Consider the following 25,064-nt stretch of genomic DNA (forward strand, 5'->3'; position numbering starts at 1 on the left):
TACAGTGCAGTGGAATATGTGTAAGCTATAAATAGTTGTAATTGTAATATAGATTTTACATTATATATATATATATATATATATATACACACACACATTATACATATATATACACACGCACTCTTTCCAGCAGTTGTGCAAGTACATTGTAGATATAGAATTATCTCCTCTATTATTTTGTATGTTTGTTCTGTGCACCATGACATATATACTTTAAAATAAAGATGTAAACAGTAACATACTGAGTTGATAAACTTGTGCTCCTTATCTAAACACTTTTTTCCAAACATGCTTGCCCTTACCCTAACATACAGACACACACATCTATCTATCTATCTATCTATCTATCTACACACACATACACATGACCCTTTCCAGTGTACTTGCAAACAAGCATTTTTACCCCACACACATGTATACATTCAAATTTTTATGCGCACTCATACAAAGTTTCCCTAGCAAGCACACACACTCACACACTCCCATGGTATTCGTTTGCAGCTGCAATTAAAAATCTGCAAGTATTCATCCCTGTTACCTTGGACCAAGGTTATACAGACTGGGTTAGGATCAAGGACAGCCCTTAAACAGCTTGACAACAGAATCTGGTGTTTTAGCTGGGATTAAGGATTGTATACATGAAACCAATAACTAATAAATCAAATTCTATGTTAGATTCAACTCTTTAATTTTGAGGCATTCTTAGAATCAGTTCTTATTATCTGACAAGGAAAAACGAAGAAACTGCTCACCTCCTGCCCCAGCAAACATATCTATGGGGAGATATGCCAAGTTAAAACAATCGTTATTCTGGGGTGAAATGTTGACATATTCTTTTAGTTTCCATGGTGACTGCTCATTTTCTAGCACTTTGCACCAAAATAGCAGCAGTTTCTGCCTTAATATTTCCCTCCCTATTTATGTACTATAGAGGGCATATACTAACCAACCACAATCACAAACCTCGATAAAGAGTCGGATTTGTCCTGCCTACTACATACATAATGGCCCGGCCTCCTCATGTCACATGACGTCTTCCTAAAATGAGAAATGTGACTTTAGTCTTGTGTGCTTTAATTCTTTGCTGAAGTCAATCCACTATTCTCCCTACACAAGCAAATGTCGGCCTCCCTCAGCTCTGTTTTTTTTATTTTTGTTTTTTTTTTACACTTGCTGCAATGCACACAGACACCAAATATCGTACTAATACTGTAAATAAAGATTTTCTGGTGGACTGTCTTGGCCACCTTGTGTGTCTGAGCACAGGTGTGTGATGTTAGCCATTTCGTCCTTTATATGAGTATAAGAGGCTTGATAGTACTCCCAGAGTTTACAGTCCTTAGGGGGGCTTTGCCTGAAGGTTAGACTGAAGCAGTAACAAAACAAAATTAAAAAACGTGGAACAATCCCCAAGACACTCTTGAAAGATTATGAATCTGGTGCACATTGCACAGCAGCTTCAATAAAGGGAAATTAGCATTGCTGTCAGTTTACCTTTAAAAGTTGTCTTATAAAACGATTTAACCCATTTGAAATACATTGCTGCGATAGATTCAAAGCTACCATGTTTAGGGTTCGGAGAGCAGGTGTAGCATTTCATTTCTGGAGGCCTGATAATAGCAATTATTTATGGACAACACTTGCCACATGTGCAGAATTCACAGCAATAACAGCTTCATTGTAAATTGATTAGAAAAAGGTACTTTATAATCCAATGTAAATAATGTGCCTATTCAGAATTTCTTACAAAAATTATATGTTTGCAAAGACTATCTAACTTATAATTACTCTTAAAAAGTGAGAAAGGGAGAAAAGTTAGGCTTTTCCAAAAGTTTTAATTCATACATTAAATTAATTAAATACAAATAATATATTGCCATATGCCCCTCACACAGCAACTTGATAGACAGATTTACCAAAATTGCACCTATGAGTGAATGTCCGGGGTATCAACCAAAGAGAATAAATGAGTTGCACAAACATTAACCTTGTGGACAAAGTTGCGCGCTAAAGCACAAACCCAAAACGCAACATAGTAACTTGTGATATACTATTATAATGTTTTAATACAATTTTTAAAGACATTTTAAAAAGCAGCACAAATGGTTGTACAAGAGGTAGTATAGAAGGGCAGATTATCCACACCAATACGTCCAATGTGGTTTTCAGCTCATAAGCAAATGTATATTGATATATCACTTCCCGCTGCTAATTAACACTGACTTCCCACTCCCCACTTTTCTTCTTGTGGATACTACCATCATATGGTATTAAGACATGGGTATCTCTGGCAACTCTATGGGTAACACAGCAACACCTCTATGCCGTTGTTTACAATACACCATGTCTCCTCTTTCTATTTCTTCTCTAACCCCCCTGACTGGTACAGATAATAAATAGATGATTTAACACATTGTGACAACTTAGTTGCCCACAAGATGCCAATGCTGATGTGTATAGTTATTGTGCATGTATTGTACCACCAGTATATGTACCGCATCTTTTATAACCATGTCCAGCTCTGATTTACAGATATAATATATTGCGTGTATCATGTCTACCTTGTTATGTATAAAAAAGTATTTCAATAGACAATATTGGAGGGAGGGGGGAATCCAGTCATTTTCTCCTAAACCTTTGTATATACAGAATTGGATTTCTATAAAAGGAGTATAAAAATTTGTCCAGGGTGATTTAATCTTTGCTACATAGATGCTTGACTTTTGCCACAGAACTGTAATATCACAATGGCATTACTGCTGCATACAAAACATTATTACCAACGTGTTAATCAGTAAATAAACTCTTTAGATATAAAGTGTGATTGGTGTGATACCAGCATTGAACCTCACAAGTATCAAATAAAAAATAGGTATTGTGTAAATTATTAATTTAAACCTTTTTCTTTTTAGGGAACAAGTGCCACGTAAGAAGTCTGTCCACACAAAAGGGAAGGAATCAGCTGGCAGCAGTAAGTTGTGAAACATTGTCAACAACCGAGACAAGAACCAAATTATGGGGTGTCTTAATTTATGGATGTAGGTTCACCTTTTTGTCACCCACCATCTGTAAAAGTAAGATGATTTTTATGTATTTTAACAATGGAATAAATCTATTTTGTACAATTTGAATTGTCCTGAACTAAACCCCATTTATTGCCATCCAGGGTGCAAAAACAGACGATTTTGGTGTAAAATGTGTGAATGTTTGTGAATTAAAAACCAAATTGCAAAATGTAGGTAAAAGTAGCTGATTTCGGAAAAAAAAAATGTTTTTTTTTTACTGTTTTTTTAATAGTACCAGCTTGGCTATTTTGGCCTAAATTCTAATGTACTAAGTTTTCAATTTAGTTTTCAATTATTCACTATAAATTGCTGTTTAATGAATAAAATAAACATTTATTAAATGTAACCTCTTTTTTTGGTTCTGAATAATTGAGTACCAAGGGATACTTCATTATCATTGATATTGTATAACTTCTGACGTATTTTTGCATTAGATGGATTGTTAGATACAGTTGTATTGTTTTATGTGCTTTATTTTATTTATTCATTTACCGTATTTTTCACTCCATAAGACGCACCACACCATAAGACGCACCTAGTTTTTAGAGGAGGAAATCCAGAAAAAAAAATATTTTGAACAAACTATCCCATAGTGTTTTTTACTATGGGAAAGTTTGTTCAGAATATTTTTTTTTTCTCCCCTGTCAAATAGTGTTCCTTACCACCCACTCCCCTCTCCTGTCCCATAATGATCTTTAACCCCCCTCCCCTATCCCATAGTGATTTTTAACCCCCCCCTTCCTCTGTCCCATAGTGATTTTTAACCCCTCCTCCCCTGTCCCATAGTGTTCTTTAACCCCCATCCCCTTGCCCAAGTGTTCTTTAACCCCCTCCTCCCCTTGTCCAATAGTGTTTTCATCCCATAGTGTTCCCCCCTCCCCTCCTCCCATAGTGTTCTCCCCCTCATCCCATAGTGTTCCCCCCTCCCCTCCTCCCATAGTGTTCTCCCCCTCAACCCATAGTGTTCTCCCCCTCAACCCATAGTGTTCCCCCCTCCCCTCATCCCATAGTGTTCCCCCTCCCCTCCTCCCATAGTGTTCTCCCCCTCATCCCATAGTGTTCCCCCCACCCCTCCTCCCCTAGTGTTCCCCCCTACCCTCCTCCCCTAGTGTTCCCCCCTCCCCTCGTGTTCCCTCCTCCCCTAGTGTTGCCCCCTCCCCTAGTGTTGCCCCCTCCACCCCTCCCACAGTGTTCCCCTCTCCCCTCCCCATGTCCCATAGTGCACCCCCTCTCCCCTCCCCTTGTCCCATAATTACTTACCTGTCTTGTAGCGGGGGCCGGCTTAAAAGCGAGCACCGCGGTACTGGAACTTCAATTTCAAGTTCCGGTTTCCGGCGGGACTGAAAGGAAGTGTGCACACTGAGTGCGCACTTCCTTTCAGTCCCGCCGGAAACCGGAACCTGAAATTGAAGTTCCTGTACCGCGGTGCGCTCTGTTAAGCCGGCCCACACTACAAGACAGGTAAGTAAAGCTTCATATTCGCTCCATAAGACGCACAGACATTTCCCCTCACTTTTGAGGGGAAAAAAGTGCGTCTTATGGAGCGAAAAATACGGTATTTATTTTTGTCCCTGAACTGAAAATAGCTTTAAATGGACACTATAGTCACCAGACCAAAACTACAGCTTAATATAGTTGTTCTGGTGAGTATAATCATTATATGCAGGCATTTTCATACAAACACTGCCTTTTCAGAGAAAAGGCAGTGTTTACAATGCCCCTAGGGACTCCTCAGATGGCCAGGGGAGGTGCTTCCTGGCTCAGTGCTGCACAGTAGGCAGCTCTGTCGTTCAGTGTCTCTACACTCTGCATGAGGACCCTGAATTTTCCTCATAGAGGAGATTTTTGCCAATCCCCCTGGGAAAGCATTGGATTGGCTAAACATCGGCAATTCTGATGATGTCACCAATGGGGTGGGGGCAGTGCCAGAGAAGGTGAGTTTGTATTGCTTTTAAGAGGGCAAGGGGGGCCAAGCCACCTAAATGGTGGGTTTAGCACTATAGGTTTAGGAATGCATCTTTGTGTTCCTGACCCTATAGTGTTCCTTTAATAACCACGTGTATCTAACAAGCTCTTTGGCTTTTCACATAATCTCATTCCTTCCTTTTTACTTATGTTTACTGAATGTTATCTTACAGGTATCTGTTCCTGCATTTAACCAAAGTTAAGAACAAACATGTATATGGAACACTCCAAGCACCTTAACCACTACAGCGTACTAAGCAGTTATGTTTCCAGGAGTTCCGTGATCCCCTCCCATTTTAAGGAGTCAGACCATTATAGAACAGTTGACTTCTAACCTAGGGTTTAATGGGGGGCGCTCCCCACCCCCACTATTTCTGACAGTAAGCCTGAACCTTTCTATTTGAATTTAGCCCAGGGGTTCTCTCATTGGCTGTGCCAATGAGCTACGGCTGTATTGCAGTACTTACCTCTGAAGAGCAATGGACGCTCCTGCTTAGGAGCTTCCAGATCTCCATAGGGAGAAGTGGAGGCGGGGATTAGGCACTCCTGGGACTATAACCACTACAGCGAGCTGTATGGGTTATGGTGCATATGGTGTTCTTTAAATTCGATGCCACACTCCTATACATACTCTTCAGCTATGGTCCATATGCTGCAGGCTCACTGCTTTAGCAGTTTGGTTATGTCATTCTTGCACCCTGAACATTTCGTACATATCCATTCACACAGATACTAGAACTCCTTTCATACTCTTGATCCTGTTATTATTATCATATGTATGACATTAATTTAGGAACGACATCTTATATCAATGCCCACTTTTTATGTTTCTGATTGGTGCCGAGGAGAGGACTAGGGTAAAGCAAACTTAGTGTTAAACCTGGAAATAGCTGTTATTCCTTATGCATTCAGTCTTTCCCACTTTCCCATAGTTTAAGCCATTTAGCAGGGGTAAGCAACCTTTGGCACTAAGGGGAGATGTAGTTTACAATATCTGGAGTACCAAAGGTTACCTACTATTCATCCAGGGCTCGAGTCCTGCAGGAACGCGTGGGAACGGCGTTCCTGCACTTTTCCCACAGCAGGAACGCCGTTCCCATTACTAGTCCTGCAGGACCCAGGGCTGGCACAAGCGGCTGCCAGAGCAGGGGGGAGGACAAATCCGAATCCCCTGCCTCTGACTGGGGACTCGGATTTTTAACTCACCTCTCCCCCTGCAGTCAGTGGAGTCGTCCGGCCTCTCCTGATAATGTCAGTAGGAGGGGGCGTGACTTTCTCTTCTCACAGGACCGCTGGGGAGCAGAGGAAGCCACGCCCCCTCCTCCTGACATCATCAGGAGAGGCCGGCTTACTCCACTGACTGCAGGCTGCAGGTTCCAGATCCTGTCCCACCCCTCCTGGCCCAAGGTAAGCCTCAGGGAGGGGGGGGAAGGCACTTTTAGTTTTTTTTTTTTTTTTGTCCCTTTCCCCAGTCCCTGTCCCACTCCTCAGGCCCTGTCTCAGTCCTCAGGCCCTGTCTCCCTCCTCAGGCCCTGTCTCCCTCCTCAGGCCCTGTCCCCCTCCTCAGGCCCTGTCCCCCTCCTCAGGCCCTGTCCCCCTCCTCAGGCCCTGTCCCCCTCCTCAGGCCCTGTCCCCCTCCTCAGGCCCTGTCCCCCTCCTCAGGCCCTGTCCCCCTCCTCAGGCCCTGTCTCCCTCCTCAGGCCCTGTCTCCCCTCCTCAGGCCCTGTCTCCCCTCCTCAGGCCCTGTCTCCCCTCCTCAGGCCCTGTCCCCCTCCTCAGGCCCTGTCCCCCTCCTCAGGCCCTGTCTCCCTCCTCAGGCCCTGTCTCCCCTCCTCAGGCCCTGTCTCCCCCTCCTCAGGCCCTGTCTCCCCTCCTCAGGCCCTGTCTCCCCTCCTCAGGCCCTGTCTCCCCTCCTCAGGCCCTGTCTCCCTCCTCAGGTCCTGTCTCCCTCCTCAGGTCCTGTCTCCCTCCTCAGGTCCTGTCTCCCCTCCTCAGGTCCTGTCTCCCCTCCTCAGTCCCTGTCCCCCCTCCTCAGTCCCTGTCCCCCCTCCTCAGTCCCTGTCCCCCCTCCTCAGTCCCTGTCCCCCCTCCTCAGTCCCTGTCCCCCCTCCTCAGTCCCTGTCCCCCCTCCTCAGTCCCTGTCCCCCCTCCTCAGTCCCTGTCCCCCCTCCTCAGTCCCTGCCCCCCATCCTTAGTCCCTTTCCCCAGTCCCTGTCCCCCTCCTCAAGCCCTATCCCCTTACTCAGTCCCTGTCCCTCTATTTAAGGCCCTGTCCCCCCTCCTCAGTCCCTGTCCTCCCTCCTCAGTCCCTGTCTCCCACCTCAGTCCCTGTCCCCCCTCCTCAGTCCCTGTCCCCCCTCCCCAGTCCCTGTCTCCCTCCTTAGTCCCTTTCCCCAGTCCCTGTCCCCCTCCTCAAGCCCTATCCCCTTACTCAGTCCCTGTCCCCCTCCTCAGTCCCTGTCTCCCTCCTCAGTCCCTGTCCCCCTATTTAAGGCCCTGCCCCCCTCCTCAGTCCCTGTCCCCCTCCTCCAGCCCCTGTCCCTTTCCTCAGCCCATGGCCCCTTCCTCAGCCCATGGCCCCTTCCTCAGCCCATGCCCCCCCTCCCCCCTCCTCCTAAGCTCCTGTCCCTCTTCCTCAGCCCTGCCACCTTACTCAGCCCTTCCTCAACCCATGTCCCCCCCTCCTCCTAAGCTCCTGTCCCTTTTTCCACAGCACTGTCACCTTACTTAGCCCCTGTCCCCCTCCTCAGCCCCTGTCCACCTTACTCAGCCCCTGTCCACCTTACTCAGCCCCTGTCCACCTTACTCAGTCCCTGCATACGAGCATCAGCCCCTGTCCCCCTCCTCAGTCCCTGTCCCCCTCCTCCAGCCCCTGTCCCTTTCCTCAGCCCATGGCCCCTTCCTCAGCCCATGCCCCCCCCTCCCCCCTCCTCCTAAGCTCCTGTCCCTCTTCCTCAGCCCTGCCACCTTACTCAGCCCTTCCTCAACCCATGTCCCCCCCTCCTCCTAAGCTCCTGTCCCTTTTTCCACAGCACTGTCACCTTACTTAGCCCCTGTCCCCCTCCTCAGCCCCTGTCCACCTTACTCAGCCCCTGTCCACCTTACTCAGCCCCTGTCCACCTTACTCAGCCCCGTGCTCTTACTCAGTCCCTGCATACGAGCATCAGCCCCTGTCCCCCTCCTCAGCCCCTGTCCCCCTCCTCAGTCCCTGTCCCCTTCCTCAGCCCCTGCCCCTCTTCCTCAGCCCCTGCCCCTCTTCCTCAGCCCCGTGCTCTTACTCAGTCCCTGCATACGAGCATCAGCCCCTGTCCCCCTCCTCAGTCCCTGTCCCCTTCCTCAGTCCCTGTCCCCTTCCTCAGCCCCTGTCCCCTTCCTCAGCCCCTGCCCCTCTTCCTCAGCCCCTGCCCCTCTTCCTCAGCCCCTGCCCCTCTTCCTCAGCCCCTGCCCCCCTTCCTCAGCCCCTGCCCCCCTTCCTCAGCCCCTGTCCCCCTTCCTCAGCCCCTGTCCCCCTTCCTCAGCCCCTGTCCCCCTTCCTCAGCCCCTGTCCCCCTTCCTAAGCTCCTGTCCCCCTCTTCAGCCCCGTGCCCTTACTCAGCCCCTGCATACAAGCGTATCATTTTTTTGGGGGGTGAGGGGGGGGGGGGGCGGGGAGTGGATCTTGGGTGAGTTCCTGCACTTTTTTACCCAGGACTTGACCCCTGTATTCATCTATATTTTTCCTTCCATGAGTTTCAATAATTTATTGTAGGGACCAAGTTTGTATACTGAACTGAACTATTCTCTGAAGACTCGCAATTTTTTCAGTGCGTTATCATTTTTGGACATTTATTTGTATTCATAGCTGTAATAAGCTAAAAATTTTCCTTTTGTTTCTTTAAGTTTAACTTGATTCCCCTAAGTCAACAAGATTATGCTTTCGAGTATCTCATTAGTAATTCTCAAATCGCTAGGGTTAGGAATGCCTTACATTACAGATTTATAATATAATTGTTCCCATCGTTCAGTAAGTATAGTGGGCATGTTTTTTTAACTACACTTACTAAATTGAACTTTAAGCTATTTAGTTGTTGTATCTGGGAAAAAAAAAACACTATTAGACTTGATGGAACGTTTATAAAATAAACCAATAGTAAATGGAAATCAGCCACGAATCTTCTGGAAGAGTCTAACAAAGTTTATTCTAGGGGATACGTTTATAAAACTGGCTTATTTTTTATTTATTTTTTAGGATAAAAAAGTAATTAGGTATCCATCTGTTTTATTATATATTTTTTCCAATATAGCTCTTAGTTCTTTGAGCGTATGTGTGAATGATATTTTTCAGAGCTTTTTTTCCCTAAAGTTTATTAAAACCACATGTTTAACTAATATATGGGCTGCTGGATATTTCATTTAGACTTTGGATACTTGGCTGGACATGTCACTATTTAGCCTAGCATTTATTAATTTTCTGTAGATGCTGAGCAATCTAAATTTAATATAGTGGTTATTAAATACATGTGTATGGAGCGGTATACATTGCTTATTTTAAAATATCTCGTTTTTCTTTTTGATGTTACCTTATTGTTAGTATTTGTCTTTTCCATTTCAAAAATAAAATGTTTTACGATTATATTGCAATTAGAGTGGATGTTAATTTTGTTGGTTGTCTCTAGTGAAATAAGTATTTGTTGCGTAGCTCAATATGGGGAACATCAGTTCTTTAGCGTTATAGTCAGTTAATCAGTAGAGGGCTTTTAAATGAAAATACACATCCCAGGCAAGCCTACACCTTACCACCCAGAGCACAATCGCTCAGCCATGGTATTCTCAATGCATGTAAAGTGCAGTATGCAGCCCTAACATTGAGCTCTTCACGCAGCTCATTGCAGCCTGGAGCCATTAAAAATGTTCCAGATTACAGAGGGGAGCCCAATGTATCTATTGATACCTGGGTCTCCTGGTGTGCGCAGGTGTTTTTTTTTTTATTTCGTATGCGAAGTGTTAGAGGACATGTAACAGGTTTGAAAAAACGGTGCATCGGTGCCTACGCAGAGGCATATAACATCAATCAAACAAGAGGAGGCTTATTACATATTTCGTAGTGGTTGCGGCCTCGCTAATGGAGGGCATTGCTTAACATTTGTCAGAGAACAGTTTACCCACGCAGGGGTAGTGTGGTAGGATTGATAGATGTTTGAGATGCGTTTTTGGTACATCTGTAGCTTTGCAATCTGAGCCTATGCAGAGGCTTATAACGAATTATCCCTGTGAGTTTTGAGGTCGACATTTTGTATCGTTTTGTATTGTACCTTTCTCAAGTATTTTGGGTGTGTGTGGGCTAATGGGGTGTCGTCGCTATGGTAATATTGTTTTATGGTGTATTGCATAGTGATCAGTGCTGCGTGCATTCCAGAGGGAGTCGGAGAGCCGATGATAGAGTGCTATATTATGTACCTAGGTCGTGTTTCGTAGAGGTGGTCAGAACCCGTGTCGTGGGGTCCTTGTGTTGTTTCTCTCTATTCGAGGCCGTCTCCGGATTGGGGTCAGTCGGGTTAACTGCATGTCGTACTGGTTGGGTCGGGGTGGTTCCTTGGGTGTCCTCCCTCCATCTCTCTACTTGGGTGTGGTGTTGTCGCTTGTGTCTAGTGGAGGTTAGGACAGTAGGGGGAGGTCTGGTGTGTTGTGTGGTACCGCTTGGGTCAGTGGTGGCGTGTCTGTGTTTGTTCTGTCTTCGTGTTTCGTGGGGGGGTATGTCATGTTCCTGAGGGAGTAGGGTTTAGGGATGGATTCTCCTCGGGGCGCCCGAGCCCCCGCGTCCTGCCAGCGCCCAGGCCCCCCCTCTGCGCAGCCTGTGATATGTGGTCTCGTTGCAGGTCTTCGGGTATCGCAGCCTCGGTCCTCATGTGCCCTGTCCCCAGGTGTGTGTGTCCCGAAGTCCGTGGGCCCTCACCCTTCGTTGTTCATCTGTCGTGGGCGTGGTCCCGGGTTTTGTCTAGTGGTGAGCCATTGTAGCCAGTGGAACCACGTCGTCAGGTATGTCTGGGGTCTTCCTTTCGCTGTCAAGATCATTTCCTCTATGGTCCTTATGGCTTCTACCCTTGTTATCCAGTCCGTCAGGGTTGGTGTCGTGGTTTTCTTCCAGAATGTTGGGATCAGGCTGCGTGCTGCATTTACCAGGTACGGGGTGATCGTTTTTTTGTAGGCAGGGGGCTGTAGAGGTGTCAGATGTAGTAGGTAGTGTTCTGGTGTGAGATCTATGGCGTTGTCTGTGAGCGTCAGAACTACCTGATGGATATCATGCCAGAAAGGTTTGATCCGCGGGCATGTCCACCAGATGTGGTAGAGTGTGCCCAGTTCAGTTCCGCATCGCCAACATTCCGGTGCGCTCGTGTCATACATAGAAGCGAGTTTCTCCGGTGTTTTATACCAGTGCGATATCATTTTATATCCCGATTCTTGGAATCTAGTGCTTATGGAGGTTTTGTGTGTCATCGTGAATGCTGTGGTCCATTGGTCTTGGGTCAGCGGATGCCCGAGGTCTCTTTCCCAGTATCTGGTAAAGTAGGGAGGTCAGGTGCCTCCTTGCGGTGTGGTTAGTAGCCGGTACAGGAGTGATATTGCATGCGGCGTGGGTGCGTCTTGCGTACAGATGGTCTCAAACGTGGTCAGGGGTCTAGCTGCCGAGGGTAGGTTGGGGATTTGCTTCAGTGCGCTCACCAGTTGGAGGTATCGGAATTTGGTCATGTGATCAGGCGGGTTGGGTGTGGGCCTTTCCGTTAACGGAGGGATGGTCCCGTTCACTAGGACGTGGTGTAGCCTGCACAGGGAGGGTAGGCCCAAGTTAGTTAAGGTCCGGGAGTTGTTGAGCATGTGGAATTGTGTTGTGCCCGAGAGGTGGTATAGGGGGGAGATAGATGGTGCGAGGTCCGGGTTCCCTGCTATCCTTCTCCACACCTTCAGTGTGGCCGCTATTGTGGGGTGTCTGATGTCGTACCTTCTCGTCTGGCCTTGGGGTTGCCATGGGAGCGAGCTCAGCGGGTCCGTTGAGAAGCTAGCTTCCATGGCTATCCAGAGTTTGTCTCTTGTCCCCTGGGTCCATTCGACTATACGCTGTAGGTGGGTCGCCTGGTGGTACTTGGCCAGGTCCGGGAGTCCCAGTCCACCCTGCGGTTTGGCTTTTGTAAGAATGTCGTATTTTATCCTGGCCGGTCGATTCCTCCATACGTATTTCGTGAAGGCTTTGCGAACCTGGGTCAGGAAGGTTTGCGGGATATGTATCGGGAGCATTTGGAGCACATATAGGAAGCGTGGAAGGATGTTCATTTTAAGAACGTTTACTCTGCCAAGCCAGGTGATGTGTGGTACGTCCCATTCTGCTAGGTCCTTGAGTACGCATTCCAAGAGGGGAGGGTAGTTTTGTCTGAACAGGTGGGTTGGGTCCGCCGTGAGCCATATGCCTAAGTATTTGAGTTCGTCCTTACGCCAATGGAGCTGGAATCGTGTTTTGAGGGTCGTGATCAGGGCGCGGTCGCATGCCAGGTGTAGGATCTCCGACTTGGAGTAGTTGATGCGAAGGTTGGATAATGAGCCGTACGTTTCGAATTCTAGCATGATAGCCGGGAGTGCCGTTTGCGGATCTCGGACCGTGAACAGCAAATCATCGGCGTAGGCTGAAATTTTGCTTTCCTCCCATTTGCCTTTTATGCCCCCGATATCTGGGTTGGTGCGGATCGCGTTGAGGAAGGGTTCTAGGCTTAACATGAACAGGAGGGGCGAGAGGGGGCAGCCCTGCCGGGTGCCATTGTGTATTTGAAATGGTGTAGATAATGTGCTGTTCACGTAGACTTGTGCGGTCGGTCCATTGTATAGGGCTTCAATCCATCTCCTCATGTTCGGTCCCAATCCTAGGTGTTGTAGTGTTGCGAAGAGGAAGGTCCAATCTACCCTGTCAAACGCCTTCTCCGCGTCCGTGGAGATCAGTAGTGCGGGCGTCTGTTTGTTCTTGGCCGCCTGTATCAGGTTAATTACTTTGGTGGTATTATCTCTGGCTTCTCTGTTGCTGATGAACCCTACCTGGTCTGGGTGGATTAGTTGTGGTAGGGTCGGTTGGAGTCGGAGTGCCAGAACCTTTGCGAATAGTTTCAGGTCGGCGTTCAACAGGGAGATTGGCCTATAGCTCGGGCAAGTCGTGGGGTCCTTTCCTTCTTTGGGCTTTACCACGATGTGAGCTCTCAGGGTGTGGTGGTCGAGGGTCCCCCCTTGTCTGAGTGCATTGAGCATGTTTAGTAGGTGCGGGATCAAGGAGTCGCGGTATGTTCTGTAGTATTTGATCGTGAAGCCGTCTGGGCCTGGGCTTTTCCCATTCTTGGCCATTTTTAGGGCCCGTGATATTTCTTCCGCTGTGATCGGCTCCTCCATGGCGTCGGCCGTGTCTGTGTCCAATGTGCTGGTAAGGTATTTGGTAAGGTACTCGTTTCGTATGTGGGTTTTGGTGGCGTCAGACCCCTCCCCGGTGCCTTCCTGATTGCGGAGATTGTAAATCGCTTCGTAGTAGGTGCGGAATCCTTCCGCTATTGTTTTCGGTGTGTTATGTGTAGTGCCATTATGTGTGATCTCAGATATGAAGCTTTTTTGTCTGGTTTTCCTCAGTGCTCTCGCTAGCAGTTTCCCGCTTTTGTTACCATATTCGTAAAAAGTCTTCTGCGTTTGCCTGAATTGAAATGCGATCTTCTGGGACAGGTGGGAGTTGAGCTTTGCCCTGGCGTTGACTAGTTGTGTGTATATGTCGTCTGTCATGGTGGACTTATGTTGTTTCTCCAGTTCTGCTACCGCTCGTGCAAGTTCGGCAGTTTCTTGGGTGCGTAGTCGCTTGCCCCTGATCATGCATTTGTGTGCTTCCCATATCTTTTCCGGGGGGGAGTCCTGCTCGCTGTTTGTTTGGAAGAATTGTTCTAGGTGTGTTTTCACGTCCTGGCGAATTAGGGGGCCATCTAGCAGTGATTCGTTAAGTCTCCAGTTCCAGTGTTTCTGGAATGGGGTTGGTGAGGTGAGTGTGATGATGACCGGTGCATGGTCCGACCAGGTCATGGGGGTTATCGTTGCTGTAAGGAGGTCGTCCAGATGGCGGTGTTGGAGGAACAGATAGTCAATTCGCGAATAGGAATTGTGGGGGGGGGGGGGGGAGAAGAAGGTGTAGTCCTTCTCTAGGTGGTGTTCGTGGAGGTTGGCTTTCATGCCTCTGAGGACATGGCCCGGGAGGGTTGAGTGGCCTGTTGAGGTGTCCAGTTTAGGTTCTAGCGGCGCATTGAAGTCTCCTCCAAGGATTAGTTTGCCCTCACTGAAGGAGTCTAGTAGTGCGAGGGTTTTCGCCAGGAAGGGTTTTTGTCCCTTGTTCGGGAGGTATAGGTTGGCGAACGTGAATCGCGTGGTATGTATAGTTCCTTTCAGGAAGAGGAATCTGCCTCCTGGGTCTTTATTTTGTTGTTTTTTGGTGTTTATTTGTGAATTTGGGATGTTTGGTCGTCTGAAAGTGCGTTTCCTGGAAGAACGCGGTGGAGATGTGCAGGAATTTCAGTTCTCTCAGGGCTCTTGCTCGTTTCTGTGGGGAGTTGAGCCCCTTGGCGTTGATCGTGTAGATTCTGAGGCCCGGTTGTAGTGTCCTTTGATGCCTGCAGGAGGGGTGTATCTGAGGGGGAGTCATGTCTGCGCAAACGGGCGCATGGGCCGGCCCCGACGCCCCACGGTCTTGGAAGGGGGGAGGGTGGGAGTGTGTGTGCTGAGTGGGGTCTCCCGCGCACGTCCGTCGGGTCCCCTCTAGTGGTCTCCGCCGGGGGCACGCGGGGGAGCGTAGTGTTGGTGCGGGGGTGCGGCGTGCGTGTGCTGTGTAGTGTAAGGGTGTTAATGTCCGCTGTCTGGTGTGGTTTGTTTCTCCCTTGGTCGGGAGAGGGGCTAGAGGTGGTGGTTGGGGTGTCCGGTACACGTGGGTTGGTCGGAGTTCGTGTGGGTTACCTAGGTGTTTCCTTTTATCTGTGTCGCGCTGTGGGTGCTGTGGCTGAGCTGATTGTGGTCGTGCGGGGGGGTGCGCGAGGTGCGCGTGGGAGGTGTAGAGTGGATTTGGGATGGTCTGGAACTCAGTTGTCCTATGTGTAGTGTCTCCCGTTGTCTGTATTCCCCTTTTGTGTCAGTAGAGGGGTCAGTAGAGACAGTAAAAAGGGGTGGTCTGCCTCTAGGGCGGGGCTCACGTAGGGATTGCGAGTCCGGTGAGCTCGTCCTGTGGGAGGGCAGTAACCCATGGGGGTGTGGGTAGCGAGTCTCTGCTCTCTGGCAAAGTCCGTGGGTTGTTGATTCGAACAAGTGTTGGAAGTGTCCGAGCCCTGCCGTCAGGGTGTGTGCAGGTAATACAGAGGCCTTAAATAGCCAGTAAGAGTACAATTTTTGCAACAACGGTCGCATGCAGCCTTAACAATGGATAGTGAGACCCCTTTATCCAGGCAGTGTCGGTATAAACATTTAGCGATAAAGGTCCATGTTGACCGTAACATTTGGCAGTTAGTAGCCATTTATCCCGGCGTCATGGGTTTGACGTTTAGTTGTGCAAACCCTTTTCAGCCTGAGTCTGTAGTAGTCGGTTGCCATGAGTCTAGGCTTTGTCAGTCTAATTGGTGAGCGGTAGATATCTGCGGAAACTTAGCAGTTAGCAATTAGTGACCAGTTATCTAGGCCTCAGCGCTGTGGGCGTTTGGTCGAGCAGGCCTGTGTCTACTGTATCGTTTGGCTATCGGCTATCGTTTGTCTAGGCTCCGTCGGTAGAAGCCGTTAGCACTAGTGATCCATAGCAACCGTTACATATAATGGCTAGTAACCTCTTAGCTAGACATATTATGGTAAACTTTCGGTTCTGCAAACCGTGACATCTTGAACTATGTACAATCAGTTACCTATTATCTAGGCATTGTCAGTTTAAACAGTTGGAGGTAATGATCCGTATTAACTTTAACATTTCTTAAGCATTAGCCCTGTATCTAGGTTTTGACCTTACAAGCGTTTCGTGGCAAAGACCCGTGGCGGTGGGCACCAGTCTTGGCCCCGTTGTCGTACGTTCCCTTCCCGTAGCGAGGTCTCGTTGGGCTGGGATCAGTAGTGGGTCGGGGTTGTAGGGAAAGGTCAGGGAAGAGGTTATGGGGGCAAGTGGGTTCGGGCTCCTGGTGTCCCCCTTTGAGAACTGGCGGCAGCTCGGGGGGTGAGCCCGTGTGTACGGGGTCAGGGTTAGGTCAGGGAGGTCCGTCCGTTGGCTTCGAGTGCTGGTATGTCCAGTTCGTTGAGTGTCGTGGGGACCCCTGCGGAGGGGGGGTTGTCTGTCGGTAGTCTAAGTGTCAGAGGGTCGGAGTCGTCCTAGAGTCGTGGGGATGCTGTCATGATCTTTGTGAACTCCGTCTGGCGGTGTGGTGTGAGTGCCCGTCAGTGGTCCCAGTGTGCGTGTCTCCGTGATTCGTGGGGTTGCAATCGGCATTCCCTGTCCGGCATTACATTCCTCAGCTCCTCCCCCCCACCCCCAGTGCAGGGAGAATAGTCTACAGAGCATTGCAGTGATACGATACCAAGTCCATGTGGGTCTGCGTTGCTTTGCGGCAGTTCTACAAGTCCCGTAAAGAACCCTTTCAGCTCCGGCATCCGGCTGGTAGGGGGAAGGTTGGACGGGGTGAGGGGAAGGAGGGAAGAGCCAAGGGAGGGGGAGAGAGGGAGGAAAAATAAAAAATAAATAAATAAATAAAATAAACCAGAGCGGGGTAAGGACCCCATAGTCCCAATTGCTAGACATCCAGAGTCTCTGCTTGGTGGAAGGAGGCCGTATAAGCACAGGTGGCCTTCTCGCTGTCATGGCTGCCATGTGGACAGAGGAAGGGGAAGTTAGGAGATGGTCCGTGGTAGGGTCGGCGTAGTCTTGTCCTGTTCCGTGTAGGTCGTGGCTGTCCTTGCATGTCCATTTCCAAGGGGTAAGGTGCGCTGTATGGTTCGCGGGGCAGTTCTTGTGTTTCTCAACTGGTGCGCCGCTACAGGGGCTCCGTGCATTACTCTTCATGGGCGCCCTGGTGGGGTGGTATTGTATCCCCGACCGGCCCTTCCGCTTCCAATGTGCGGGCCACCGGTCTGCCCAGGTAACTTTCATTGAGGGGGCAGTCAGTCCAGTCCCTTACCGTGGTGGCCGGCAGTCCCAAGGTGTCCAGGAAAATGGAAACGTCCGCTGGGAGCCGGATTGTGGCTTCTGTGTTGTCCTTGCGTGCCGTGAGCGCAAACGGGAAGTGCCATCGGTACCTTATCTGGTGGTCCTGGAGCAGTGTGGTGATCGGGCGGAGGGCTCTGCGAGTTTGTAGGGTGAGGTGGGAGAGGTCGTTGTACAACTCCACCGTTTGGCCCTTGTACCGCCAAGACCTTTTCGCCCTTGCTTCCTTCATGATATCTTCTTTTAGCTGAGTGTCTTGTATGTAGCAAATTACATCTCGCGGCAGGGCAGATGGAGGTGGCTTTGGGCGGAGGGCACGGTGCGCCCTATCAATATATAGACGTGCTTCTGGGGGCTGTGCAGTATGAGGTTAAACAGTGGGATCAATGTCTCCCTTAGGTGTTCTGGGCCTATGGGTTTGCGGAGTCCTCTGATTCTAATATTGTTCCTACGGCTCTAGATCTTCTACATGGAGCCGCAGGTCAGTGAGCTGCCTGTCATAGGTGGGGTTGGGGTGGTGTACCTGCACTGTGGGGCCAGCATTTTCCAGCGCTGTCACTCTTCCCTCCAAATCTTGCAGAGAAGTGCGCAGGGAAGCAATTTCCGTTCTCAGGGTTGCTTTAACCTCCTGCACTATGGATTGGAGGTCTTCTTTTTTTGGCAGGGAGGTGAATAGGGCATACCAGTCTGGCGTGGGAGTCCCCTGATCTTGGGAGCTGGCGGCAGTGAGCAGGCTGTCCTCGCATACAGTGGAGCCTGGTGAGGAGGGCGCCATGTTGGATGCCTCGTGGTGTGAGGCGAGGATCCCCGGCGTGTGCAGGTAGCTGCGGATGGAGGAGGACGGACCCTCACCCTGCGTCCTCGGTGTGGTAGGGGTCATCATGCTGCGTTTTGTGCGGCCCATTAGGTCTCCGGGTGGGCTGATGTTTGTGGCTGGTGTCGGCAGGGCTCGGAGCGCGGGGATTATGCCGCCATTCTCGGTCAGCGCCAGGCCACGCCCCGTGCACAGGTGTTTAACCTTGCTCCACCGCATTGCAGCCAATGGGGATTTAAATTATGACATGCGATCTCTGTGTAGGCCGAAGCCTGATTTACTGACATGTTTTGTACACCATCCAACTTTTATGATGTGAATTATAGACATAGAGTAGGGAAAGGATGCCTTGCATGCACCATGCTAAAGTTGGGATTTCTTAGCAACCTGTGCGTCAGTGAGGTACATTAATGAAATAACTCAAATCAGGACTATCCTGCCAGACTTAAGGAGCATGTAGGTATGTGACCTGGGAGTTTTCCCACTATGTAAGTGTTGGAGGGATATGTAAATGAAGCACTTGTTGAATACTGTTATTATTATTATTATTATTATTTTATTATTTATATAGCGCCATCAGATTCCGTAGCGGTGTACAATGGGTACTGTTAATCCCGTGTCTGCTTTACATGTTCACACTACAGTTTTTGTAACAACAAATATTATAATTGCATTTCAGAAGACTCCTGTGTACAGATTGTTTTGGCGTTAATGGAAATCGGCCGTATTATGTTGATTTGTAGCAGACTGCATTATAAGTCTGGCACATTATGTAAATGATGGAAAAGCCCCTACTGTAAGAAGTCATTAGGGCTTTGTTGCGCATAAATACATGTCCCAGAATACTCAGCAGGGGTGTTTTCCCACAGAATCCCACTGCAAATAGTATTTACTATATCTACTAGGTTCCTAGATAGGGATATGCATGCATTAAAGAAACATAAACATAGAAAACATAGAAACATAGAATGTGACGGCAGATAAGAACCATTCGGCCCATCTAGTCTGCCCAGTTTTCTAAATACTTTCATTAGTCCCTGGCCTTATCTTATAGTTAGGATAGCCTTATGCCTATCCCACGCATGCTTAAACTCCTTTACTGTGTTAACCTCTACCACTTCAGCTGGAAGGCTATTCCATGCATCCACTACCCTCTCAGTAAAGTAATACTTCCTGATATTATTTTTAAACCTTTGTCCCTCTAATTTAAGACTGTCCTCTTGTTGTGGTAGTTTTTCTTCTTTTAAATACAAGAATAATAGAGATCCAGTTAGAGCAAGGACCATGCTAAAGAAAAGCACACACAACATTATTTTAGTAAAAATATAAATAAATGAACTGCATCAATGCTTCAGTAGAGGCTATCAGGAGCCTAGTTTCACACAACATTTGGTGTCTAATGGTAGTTTAGAATGCATTTTATATACCTAGCATGAAAACCTCAAATAACCAAGGGTAAGTATATGATAGCAGAATTTTCGTACAAAAAAGTATGCCTGGGCTTACATGTAAAGCCGAGGAATGCAGGGAAGTGTATGAACCAGGTAATGAATTCCCAAAGACAGGTGCAACATAGTAGAAGTGATGGGTGGGGGGAGGAGAGTGATGAAAAGTAGAGAGGGCAGCATAGGGAGAGTATGTAGAGTAGACAAATTAAATAGAAAGCGGGGTGCAGTGTTAGCGGGGCGCTGCAGGGTTGAGTCAAATAGGCAGAAGCCAAAGTTGTTGGGGAGAAAAAGATGTACAGCAGCGTTTGGGGATTTAGATGGGCTTAACGTTATACGGTAAATGTGGATCTAGTATTTCTTTTTTGGCTTGCTTGTCATTACAGGTCTAGTTCCATAATCTTTACCAGGGCAATCAAAGCAATATTTTGTTACAGTTTAGCAAATATAGGCTTATTTCCAACATTATTCCAATTTTTACCATGCTGCTGCTACTCGTTAATGTGCCTGTGGCTACTGTCAGCAAGTAGTGGAAGTAGCATCAGGGAATTACTGGTTGTTCCTATTGAACAGTTCTCTTTCATTTCAGGGGTTCACTTCCATTGATATGTGTATAGGGTGCCTGTGGCAAATCGTATCCAGAAAAGCAACCTTTTGAGGAATTCTGTGCATTGGATGTTGCCATGTTGTGCTGCCCCCTCTGCACCACATCACCAAGGACTTTATCATGCCCATATGGTGTACACCCAGCTGCTGTACCAAAATAACCCACAATGGTCAAAGGGCGGAGATGGGTGCAGGAATCCTGTCACGGTAATATACCCCAACACGCAAGAATAGTCCAGATAGTCTAGAGGCAGAAAACAAGATACGTCTTACCGGATCTTAGAATGGCCGGACTTGACGAGGACAAGAAAAGACAGAGTCCAGAACGAGACGAGGTCAAGGGGACAGAGAGACAGCGAAAACTAGAACAAGCCAAGGACTGGTACACGGGAGAGCAAACCGGCGGACAAGACAAGCAAGGATAAAGAAAAAACGGAGTCAGGAACAAAGCCAAGGTCTAGCACCAAAAAAAACACCAAAAAAACGTCGGATGAGCCGCGTGCGGCTCGTGCAGCAGCAGGACAGCGCGCAGGGAGAATAGAGGACCCCGGCCGGCCCCTGTAGAGGGTAAGTACCGCTACAAATCCAAGCTCTTATTTGCTGTCGCATAAGGGTGGCCATCTATACCTCTTAAATGGATTACCAGGCTGCAATCATGTCTATTTCTGTAGATCGTAGAAAAATGCTCACTGAAGTCTTCCAAGCTGGGATAAATAAGAACCCAAGTGTTCACTGTGACATTTGAAAGATTTTTAGGAAACTAGTGCCCAACTCTTTAGAGACCAACGCTTTTCAGAGATTCCGAGTCTTGTTTAGTACTTTTGCTAAAGTGCAGTTACACACACACACACATATATATATATATATATATATATATATATATTTATATATATTTATATATATTTTTTAAAGGGCAGATAGTTAGGGCTTTTGATTTTCTCATACCCGTTATGTATACATAAAGCAAAATTATGTCTTAATAAAATATTTAAAAAATGTAAAAAAAAACATTGTGTTTTTCACAGTTTCTCTTTTTTTTTTTTACTTTTCATATCAATTTCTACAGAAATAGTGCAAATAACTGGATACAAATATCTCAAAATGAATGTACTTATTGTTAGATTCCTCATATGTCCAGGTTTCCAGTCATTTTTGGCAGTTGCAGAACAAATGTTGCAAAAAGTGAATTACAGTATTTTTTAAAAGCTAAAACTTTGCAAAATGTTGTATGTTGAGTCTTCAACTCAAATAGCAGTCACATAATCTGAAACTGCTACACAAAAGCAGGCCTCAAGGTTTCCACTAATCACTAGCTATTGGCGAGTGAAAATGTAGCATTAGCAAGTAGAAATGGGCCACTGATATTTCAATCGACTCTCCAGGCTTGTAGTGGCAAGTAAATGTTAAGGCCTAGCTAGGCTTGACATTGTAAGTCCTGCACAAAAGTACATATTTGTAGAACGTAGACTTCCCCCATTTAACTATGTTTTGACACTATTGATTTATACATTTTATCACCAACATCTGCCAAGTCTACTGTTTATATTTCTTTTGTAATTTATAACTTTATTTTATTTTTTTAGACATGTTTCATGGGGATTTGTTTAGGCATTTGTATCATTGTAGCAATGAAAGGATTAATAAACCCATATTTTATTTTTCTTTATTACTTTATTTCTTTTTTACTTTTTTCTATTCTAGCTTGAGGCCCTACGGGCACGATATAAGTTTCAATATAAGTATCATGTTGATTGTGTAAAGTTTTGAAAAATCAGATAGTGCATGCAATTGTTGAGATCATTCATGGTCTTGTTTTGTTTTTAGGGCAAGAAAATGTGTAACACGTCTTAAGATAATACAAATTAATGCATTTGTCATTCTGACATTTGCACAAGGGGATTGTTGCAAGTCAGTAGCTTTTTCAATGTGATGCTGTATATTGTGTCAGTGGGAAAAAGCGTGCTGTCACCTTCAAACACACTGGTTTGGTCACAGGAGATTTTGGTCACAGAACTTTAAAAGCCTTTATCCAATATGACAAACTATGATAAATAAATAGTATTATCTACAAGCAGAACGGTTTCTGTTAGGGTTTGATAAATAAGTTCAAAGACATAGCAACAGAAAGTGATATAAACTATGTAGGTGCCAAAAAGTGCTTATCCCATGAATGGATTATATGCTAAAATGCAATACCTATTGTTTGAAACTATATGCTAATATATGAATATTTACACATCCGTCTATGAGGTCTGTTTATTAAATGGTGTGTTATTGTAGCCAAGTTATGGAATAAGAATTCCCCAATCCTTTGATAAGATGTCGTCGAAGATGCTTTACATTTTTTATATGCAGACTTTTAAGTTATACTGTGTACTGAGCCTTTGTATATATTACAAGCTGTTGTGCAAACATAGCAGACTCCAATCTGGACCACAAAATGTATTAATGAATGGAGAAACCTTTGCAGCAATCCTTGTGATGTGTGTCTATTCACACATCAAAGGAAGGATCTGGCAACATTTCAAAACTTTTGGGTCTTTGCCAAGCCTGCTTTTTTAATCATTTTGTGTGCGCTCTGACTATACATTAACTGATCATTTGATATCTAAGAAATTTACTCTGGTATTTTCTGTCTTAGAGGTTTCTGAAATAAGTCAGGATATAGAGGTGTTCAGAGAGACTCTCTTATCCAGAACAATATGGAAGATGAAGTTATCGTCAGGTATAGAAATCCCATTTTTTTGATTGCAGATGCCTTCTTCAAAATAAAAGCAGGTGACAATGTATGCTGATGCTCACCCACATGTGACTTCTGAAAAGCACCCCACAATGCATTTTCCTTCCTATTCACCCAGATTTGGAGCTAAAGCGATGAAATCACCCTTTGTCCTGCTGTTCTGGGTTTGTCCCATCGTGTCTTGCTTCTGAGGACACCAGAGAGAACATCTGGTAAAGCATTGTGCATTGTGCAACTTTATCACTAAACACAATGGCACTGCAAGAAGTGAAAAAAATATAAAGGGCTATACGAATCAACAGTGCTCTGCACATCAGCCTCCGTGAGGGTGTACTGACTCAAGCATGCCAGGCTGATATGCCACCCTTTTCATAAGGTCATGCACTCTCCCCTTACCTATTGTTGCTTAGTGCACCACTGCAATGATCCATTGAGCTCCATCCCTTGCCCCTATGTCTTGCTTTCATACCTTAGAGTGCTGGGAGATATATATTATCTTGTGAACATCATTCAGGGATTGTCAGTGGCATACATTGTCATTCACATTAATGTCCAGCCATTTTTGCATGGACCTGGTGCAAGCAGTATACCATTAGTAAAATAACTTTAATTCTCTATATTTGCTTTCCGTTTCAATAGCAATATTGCCACAGTACCCCAATATTGGTGGGCACTGTACTAAGTTTAACATGATAGACCAATTAACCCCTTAAGGACACAGCTTCTGAAGTTAAAGTCCAGCATAACAGAACATTTCCGTCATGTGTCCTTAAGGGGTTACATAGTGCTAGTGTTAAATGAACTACAGTGTATTTAATTGATCTGTTGTACTATTATTATTATTATTATTAATGTTTATTTAGCACTAGTTAATTTGCCTCCCATGTTAAAATTGAGGAGAAATGGAGGGAAAAAAGAGGATTGTAATAGAAAGAAAAACGTGTCAGTGTTGTTTTAAGAGCACAAGTGGTTTAAAGAAAGCACAATGAACCAAGTATTTTTCATGAAAATGTCTCTGCCACCCAGTTTTAATGAACATTAATACACAAGTCAAATTATTTGCTTGGAAATACAACTTCTGTTAATGATTTGAAGGGCTCCAAATGAGCTCTTACCAGTCCCATTACCTCAACATCCTACACTCCTCACCGCCTGTAATCGTAATAAAATCTGTCCACGAACTGTTTTATCTTCTAAATAATGAAGTGTATTATAACATTGAGAACCACATTACAAAGCTTTAGATTCATTACCAAATCTCTTTATTGGTATAATTTAAAACACTACCTTGTAACCTTTATCTTGGCACACTGTATGGCACCTTATTAAGGGAGTCTACTGATATATATATATATATATATACAGAATCCTTTGCGGTTGCAACATCGCTGCAGTTTTGGGATTTCTGTGGGAAAAGCAAGTCTTATGGCTTGACTGGTGTGGAGATTTTTGTTTAACATTGTATTAACTATATATATATATATATATATATATATATATATATATTTACTGCTGTCTATTAACGGTTTACATGAAAAGGTTGGTTTTTAATGAGCTAATATTTTAAAGCGGTACTGCACAGTAAACAGCTATGCCACTATAAAAACTTTTTATACCACGTGTTGATTTTTAAATACGTAGTGCTTTGTTATGGTTTTTTGTTTCTTTGAGAGAAACCTACATCAGCTAAATTGTGCCTGTTCTTTGGCACATTGGGCATACAGTATCACAAGACAACCATTGCCTGCTATGTAGAAATCTAGAGCTTTTTTAGCACATCACAAACGTTGAGATGTTCCTTGCAGCCTTATTGTTTATATGTTGCAGAATTATAATGGAGTTCCCAGATGATCGCATCACACTGAAATCTGTCAGTTCTAGGAATAGTATTTACTATTCTATACTTACTATAGCATGGGTACATGGAAGCAATATTTATCTTTTTGGATATTGACACTGGCACTTTAGAAAAACTCAGGTTTGACTTAACACCAATTTTTGTTAGATTAACAGCTTTGCTACCACATTCCTATATATACACAAGGTTGGCTTTATGGTTTAATTTTGCATTGCTTATCAGCACTTTACAGTCACAAAGATGGCTATTTAACAACAAGCAATTGACTGACAAAAAAAAAAAAAAAAAAAAAAAGACTGCTGACAGACACAAGAGGTGAAGAAGACCCTGCTCAAGAGAACGTTCAGTCTAGGAGAACCAAATAACTAT

General features: G+C 45.9%; 1 protein-coding gene across 1 annotated transcript in view; it reads left to right on the plus strand.

The window, feature by feature from the left end:
- The window catches only part of RARB (retinoic acid receptor beta), an 895,445-nt gene that overhangs the window by 192,228 nt on the left and 678,153 nt on the right, over positions 1-25,064 (plus strand). The window contains exon 2 of the mRNA XM_063452189.1: positions 2,913-3,074. The gene's annotated coding sequence lies outside the window, so the exon portion shown is untranslated. The remainder of the gene's footprint in view (positions 1-2,912; positions 3,075-25,064) is intronic.

Source organism: Pelobates fuscus, chromosome 4, assembly GCF_036172605.1.
Source record: "Pelobates fuscus isolate aPelFus1 chromosome 4, aPelFus1.pri, whole genome shotgun sequence".
Classification (NCBI taxonomy): Eukaryota; Metazoa; Chordata; class Amphibia; order Anura; family Pelobatidae; genus Pelobates; species Pelobates fuscus.